Below are 6,767 nucleotides of genomic sequence, written 5' to 3'. Positions count from 1 at the left end.
TTGTCTGTTGACACTTGGATTCAACAGTCTTGTGAAGCAGAGGGAAGAAAGAGCGTGGGAATCAAAGAGTAAGGGCAGCAGTACAGACATACAGGCTGACACCAAACTGGCCATACTCTGTGCTCTTCTACGAAACCAGAGGGGAAGGGTAGGAATGATTCTGCAAATAGCTTCTCTTTGAACTTTTTTTTTTTTGAAGATGTATTATTTGTTTATGTGAAAGGCAGAGTGTCACAGAGAGAAGGTACACAGAGAGAAAAAAGATCTATCCACTAGTTTATTCCCCAATTAAATACAATGGCCAAGGCTTGACCAGGCGGAAGACAACAGCCTGGAACTGTGCCTGGCTCTCTCAGCCCTTGGGGTATTTTCTGCTACCTTCCCAGGCTCACTAGCAGGGAGCTGGATCAGAAAAGGGGTAGGAGGAAAGGAATTATCTCTTAGATGTGGGATAAGCAGGGGCTTAACCCACTAGGCCACAATGCTAGTCCCTGAAACTCTTTGCTTTAATCTAGTCCCATGGAATTGGTGAATGATTTTCTTTATTTTCAACCTAATGCCTGGTGAATGTGGATAGAGCAAATCTGACTCATCACGTTGACTGCGTGAACTGAAAGAGCCTTTGAAAATGTGCTAGTTCCCATATTAGTCTTCAGTTTTGCAATGCTAGCCTCCCTTCATTTTACTTCCTTCAGATACCTACTGAAGGCCAGGCTCACCTCTACTCAGCCACAACAGAATAATACCCATCAGGGTGTAGGAAATTCCTGCTTGTTGTACGACCCCAATTGACATTCTCTTCATATTACTATGTTCACCATTTTTTAAAATGATATGTTTAAATTAAATTAATTTTATTTATTAGAAAGGCAGAGAATGAGATAGGGATGATACATGATGAATTAGAAATATAGATATGGATAATATTAATATGCCAGATAGCTAATGGTAAGTTAGGTGGAAAGGCAAGGAGACACAGAGAGAGAGAGAGAAAAAAGAGGGAGAAAGACTCTCCTATTTACTGATTCACTGTCCAGATGCCCCAACTCAAAGCTGGTAACCAGAATCAATCTCTATCTCCCACATGAGTGTCATAAAGCCAGTCACTAAAGCTGTCATGTGCTGCCTTGCAGCGTGAGCATTAGGAGGGAGACTGAATCAGTAGCAGAGCTCAGGCTGGAATCCAAGCCCTGCTGGTGACCAAGGCAGCATCTTCATCATTGTGCCAAACACCCACGCCCAGGAGTTTTCCTTCCTGCCTGCCTTTATCCTTCCTTTCTCTCTCTCTCTCTCTTACTTGCTCCCTCTTCTTTCTTTCTTGTTTTTTGGGGGGAAGGGCAGATTTTTTTTGAAAGACAAAGTTAAAAAGAGTGAGAGAAAGATCTTCTATTTGCTGGCTTGCTCTCCAAATGTCCATAAGAGCTGGGGGTGGGCCAGATTAAAACGAGGAGCCGGCACTCCATGTGGATCTCCACATGGGTGGCAGGGATCCAAGCACTTGGACAATCTTCTACTGCTTTCCTGGGCATATTAGCAAAGAGATGGGTTGTAAGTGGAATATCTAGGACTCTAACTGACTCTTATATGGGATATTGGTGTCTCAGATGGAGGACACAATGCTGGGGGTTCTGTATCCCATTCTTAAAACATTCCAGTTTTCTGTTTAATTGGCAACAGGCATTGTCATCTTGTACTTAAATCAGATACAACAATCTAAATAACAAAATCCTCTAAATCCAAACTTTACTAATTGAATTAAAATGGTCATTGACACAACTCATTCAAGAAACAAATACAATAGGTGGAGATTTATGAATTTGCATGTCATTCTTGTGCAGGGGCCATGCTAATCTTCTTAGTATCGTTCCAATTTTAGTATATGTGTTGCCAAAGCCTGCACAGGAGTAGATATTTAAAGTTGGGGATGTACTTGTGGGCTCAAGACAGCACCAAAGGTATAAACAGGGCCCTCATTTTTCATAGGCCAGGAAAAGCAAAGTACTTCTCAGGTGTGTCTCCCAATAATTACAATAAGTAAGAGGGGAAAAAAGATTTTACTGAAGGTTTGACTGAAGCTGCAATACACAATTTCATGATTTTTTGCTGTATTTTTAAAATTAGCATTGGATATTCAATTCCAAACTGGTGTTTGTTTTCGTAAGCAATGTTTAAATATTGCTTACTGTGTGAATTATTATCTTTGGCTTCAGGAACATTTAAAATCCCAAGAAGATATATCAAATTCATCTCATGTCATTGTGTATGTCCTGATTACCTCGTAAACTTTGTGTATGCCCTGGATACCACATAAACTACCCCATCAGAGTTTATGTTATTCCGTTTTGTTTGAGAAGCATAGGGCTCAAATAAATGGGTATAGCTAAATTATCTCTAGAGATGAGGTTGCAAATGGAAGATAGGTTTAGCTCATGAAGTTTTCAGGCAATAGGAGGAGATCCAGATTGTAGTACATTTATCAAAGTGATCTTTTCATGCAATATGTATTTTGCAATGTAAGCTAATAATTCAAAATAACCACTGACATGGAGAAAGCAGTTGATTTCATCAGCATTGTGCTGGTGATGAGTTGCTTGTGGTTTATCCTCTAGCTACAAGTTTTTTCCTCGAAAATATCTTTGTTGATTGCACACAAGTGGACAGATCTGATTAAAAGCATCAAATCTTCCCTTCATCTGTGTCTTCAGTATAGTTGTGAAGCTTAATAATGGACATGCGGACAAGAGTGGGCAGTGTCACTTTGAAAACACAAGAAATCTGAGTGGTATGCAGAATCAGTGTCTCTAACACAGAAATATAACACAGAAAACTATAAATCTGACATTTAGTTTGACAATTTTAGTGCAACATTTTTATTTAAAAAGTCAATTCTACAAAACTCACTCAGTGATGCCCTCACCAACCTTGGACAACTTGAACTCTTGTCATCAAAGCTGGCCTCATCCCTAGGTCACTGGGAAGGCCCTCTGCCCCCTCTCCCACCTTCAGTGTTGCCTGAAATACTTTAAGTAGGAGAGTAATCAATCAATGTTGCCTCCACAAAAATGAGTAACACCTAGACTTAAATTCATACAAAGAGCTGAATACTGAAATCAGATACTTCCTGAGGCAGTAGGTATGGCATGAGAGACGGAAGAGTAGCACACAGGGGTGTCCAAGGCCGGAAGGAATGCCAGATGTACTGAGTCTCAAAAAAATGAAAAAAAAAATGTGACTAGCAAAGCCAAATGTCATCCATGCCAATTTTACCCAAGGCTTGTGTTAATGAAACGCCACTATGAACCGATGATCTCACAATAAAACACATGCTTTTATGCTGACAATTTGTAGGGTTATTAAAGGTTAAAGAAATTGAAATTATGATCAAATACAAACTTCATGATTATTGTAATAATGTATTTTCATTCTGATTTCCTACACTCCAAACTTGAACTGTCTATAAAAAATAGTTAGAAGTGTATAGGAATATCCTTACGTTTGATCCAAATCAAAGTACAGGCAGACAAACAAGAAAGATAACAAAGTGATGAGAATTGAAATGAAAACAGTCTTGCAGAAGGCAAGTGAACTGATGGGACTACATGCCACAGATCTTACTATTCAGCTGTGCTTTGGTGTTTTCTCTAATTTCATTAAAGATGACACCGAAGAAGGAATGTGTGATTACCTGCTCATACAAGCGCGAATAAAGGGTTTGTTTGATGGTTCTTGTGAAAGAGCAAGTAATACGTGATCATCAGGGACTATCATGAAATCTATATACCAACGAATCAGAAAATCTTGAAGAAAGTGATAAATTTCTGGGTACTATAATTGAACGATGAAGACACACAAACAAAACTGAATCGATGAATAATGAGTAATAAAATTGAATCAGTCATTTAAAAAAAAAATCTCTCAAGAAAGAAAGGAGCTCTCAAGAAAGAAAAGCCTATGTCCAGATGGTTTCACTGCTGAATTCCAACAAACTAAAAAGGAAGAATAAAATAAATTCTTCTCAGACTATTCCAATAATTTAAGCTGGGGTTGGGGGCAAAGAATAATCTAAGTTTATTCTACAAGATCAGCATTACCTTGATTTCAAAACCAAACAAGGATACAAAATGAAAGAAAATTGTAAACCAATATTCTTAATAAACAGTCATAAAAATTTGTAACAAGATACTAGCTAATCAAATCCAACAGCACATCAAAAAGAAAATTCCACAGGATCAAGAGAGATTCATCTCAGAGATGGGAGAATACTTTAGTAAACATATATCTATAAACATAATACATCACATAAAATGAAAGCTAAAAATCACATGATCAATCATCTCAATAGAATATGAATAAACATTTGATAATATACAACATCCATTTATGATCAAAGGAACTTTGGAAAAGCTACATATGGAAAATTTTTCCCAACATAAAAAAACTCTGCATATCAAAAACCTACAGGCAACATCATATTGAATGCTGAAAAGCTAGAAACATCCCACTGAGGTCTGAAACCAAAAGAGAATGTTCATTCTAACTACTGTTATTCAATATAATACTGGCAGTTTTACCCAGAGAAATTAGACAAGGTATGAAATAAAATCATGCAAACAGGAAAAAAAAGAAGTTAAATTATCTGATTGGTGGTAACATTCTAAATCAAGATTAAAAAAATAAAAATTCTGCAAATCACCATAAGAACTGATTCAGTCAAGTTATAAGACATAAAAACACAGAAAAATCAGCAGAATTTTATATACTAATAGTGACCTGGGGAAAGAAACTACAAGAGAATCATCATTCACAATAGCTACAAAAGATTAAATATTTCGGAGTAAAGTTAAGAATGTGAAAAGCTTAAACTGTAAAAGTTACTAAATTCTTTTAAAATACACTGCAGAAGATATTAAAAGCTGGGAAGATTCTTGTATTCATGGAAGAATTGACATTGAGGGTGGTGTGATGGCACACCAGACTAATCCTTCACCTGTGGTATTGGCATCCTGTATGGGTGCCAGTTAGTGTACTGGCTGTTCCACTTCCGACCCATCTCCCTGTAAATAGCCTGGGAGGGTAGCAGAGATGTCTCAAGACCTTTGGCCCCTGCTGCCAGAGGCTGCCAGCTTCAGACCAGTCCAGCTCTGGCCGTTGGGATCATTTGGGGAGTAAAACAGCAAATGGAATATCTCTGTGTCTCCCCTCCTCTCTCTCTCTAACTCTTTCAAGTAAAATAAGTAAATCTAATAAAAAAGAATAGAGTCAACATATCCATACTACACAAAGTGATTCTTACTTTCATTGAAATCCCAAATCAAGATGTTGATTGCATTATTCTCAGAACTACAAAAAAAATGTATCCCAAATTTCAAAAAGAAGCATAAACGACTAAACAGAGTAATCTTGAGGAAAAAGAATGAAACTAGAGTCATCTCAATACTAGCTTTTAAGACATACTACAATCCTACCATAACCAAAACCAGCATGATACTACCATAAAAACAGAAACTTGACCCAATGGAGCATAACATTGATCAGAGAAACTTATATATACATATACAGCCAAATACTCTTTGACAAAGGATCAAAAAACATACATTGGATAAAGGACACTCTCTTCAATAAATGACAAAGCTGTATGTAGAAGACTGAATAACATATGTTCTCTCTGATAGAAGGCAAAATACAAAATACAAAATCAAAAGATATGTATATAGATAACCTTGCATGTGTATATCTTCATCTAGAACTGTGTAATAGAGACCATCATATCAAGAAGTGAAATTACAGTATGCATCTCTACTTCTGAATAAAAGATGTATTCCCAATGGAACTGTTAAATATATTTCGACAATAGGATGCTGGACTTTCTACCATTGTCTTTATCTACAATGTCAGGATGCACTTAAATAACAGAATGAGGGAATTGTGACTGTTTTTAAAGGACTGTACTATTGTAAAATTGTAAGAGAAATCAGCATGGAGGAGAGGAATTAAAGGGAAAGAGGAAATCTCTGAGCCTATGGAATGGTATCATAAAATAAATAAATAAATAAATAGAATTCCTATAACTGCCAATATAAAAACAAACAAACAAACAAAACAATAGGATTGCAACAATATAACTACTATGTCTGTGGAGTTGCATGTTTTCCCACAGCATGTGGATACCATGACCAATGGCAGAGTTATGTCAATAAATATAACTGTGGATGTTCCCATCAAATCACTTTTAAAAAAACGATGGCCCAAACACTCCTCCCACCTCTCACCCTATACAAAACCTAACTTAAAATGGATAAAAAACAAAAATATATAGCATGCATCTACTAGAAGAAAGCATAGAGGAAATAAATGCTTCAAGACATTAGCATGCTAAGGTTTTTTTTTTTTTTTTTGGTTTTTTTTTTTTTTTTTGGACATAGTGAATAAGACACCAGTTAAGGTGTCTTACCAAACTCCCTGGGTTTGAATCCAAGCTCCACTTGTGGTTCCAGATTCCTGATAACGTATGCCTTGAGAAGCTGTAGGAATGATTCAAGTAGTTGAATCCCTGTCACCCATGTGAGGAGAGGGGAGGTTGGATAATAGGTACCAAAATGTGGTCCGATAGAGGTTTTTTGAGCACAGTGGGGTGACTATGGGTGACAACACTGCATTACATATTGTACAAGAAATGCAAGGCAGAGTCCAGTGGGCCCCAAACACAATTTTCTCAACACCTATTCTTGTGATTGAGACATACTTTTTATATCTTTTGTTTTATTTTT

General features: G+C 36.9%; 1 non-coding gene across 1 annotated transcript; it reads right to left on the bottom strand.

The window, feature by feature from the left end:
- Nucleotides 1-1,793: 1,793 nt before the first annotated feature.
- LOC118758194 (U6 spliceosomal RNA) lies at nt 1,794-1,900 on the bottom strand. Its single transcript, XR_004995585.2, has one exon. It is a non-coding gene; the product is annotated as a U6 spliceosomal RNA (small nuclear RNA).
- Between the last annotated feature and the right edge of the window lie 4,867 nt (nt 1,901-6,767).

This window comes from Ochotona princeps, chromosome 20 (assembly GCF_030435755.1).
Source record: "Ochotona princeps isolate mOchPri1 chromosome 20, mOchPri1.hap1, whole genome shotgun sequence".
NCBI classification, from domain to species: Eukaryota; Metazoa; Chordata; class Mammalia; order Lagomorpha; family Ochotonidae; genus Ochotona; species Ochotona princeps.
This window is presented reverse-complemented; position numbering and strand designations above follow the sequence as displayed.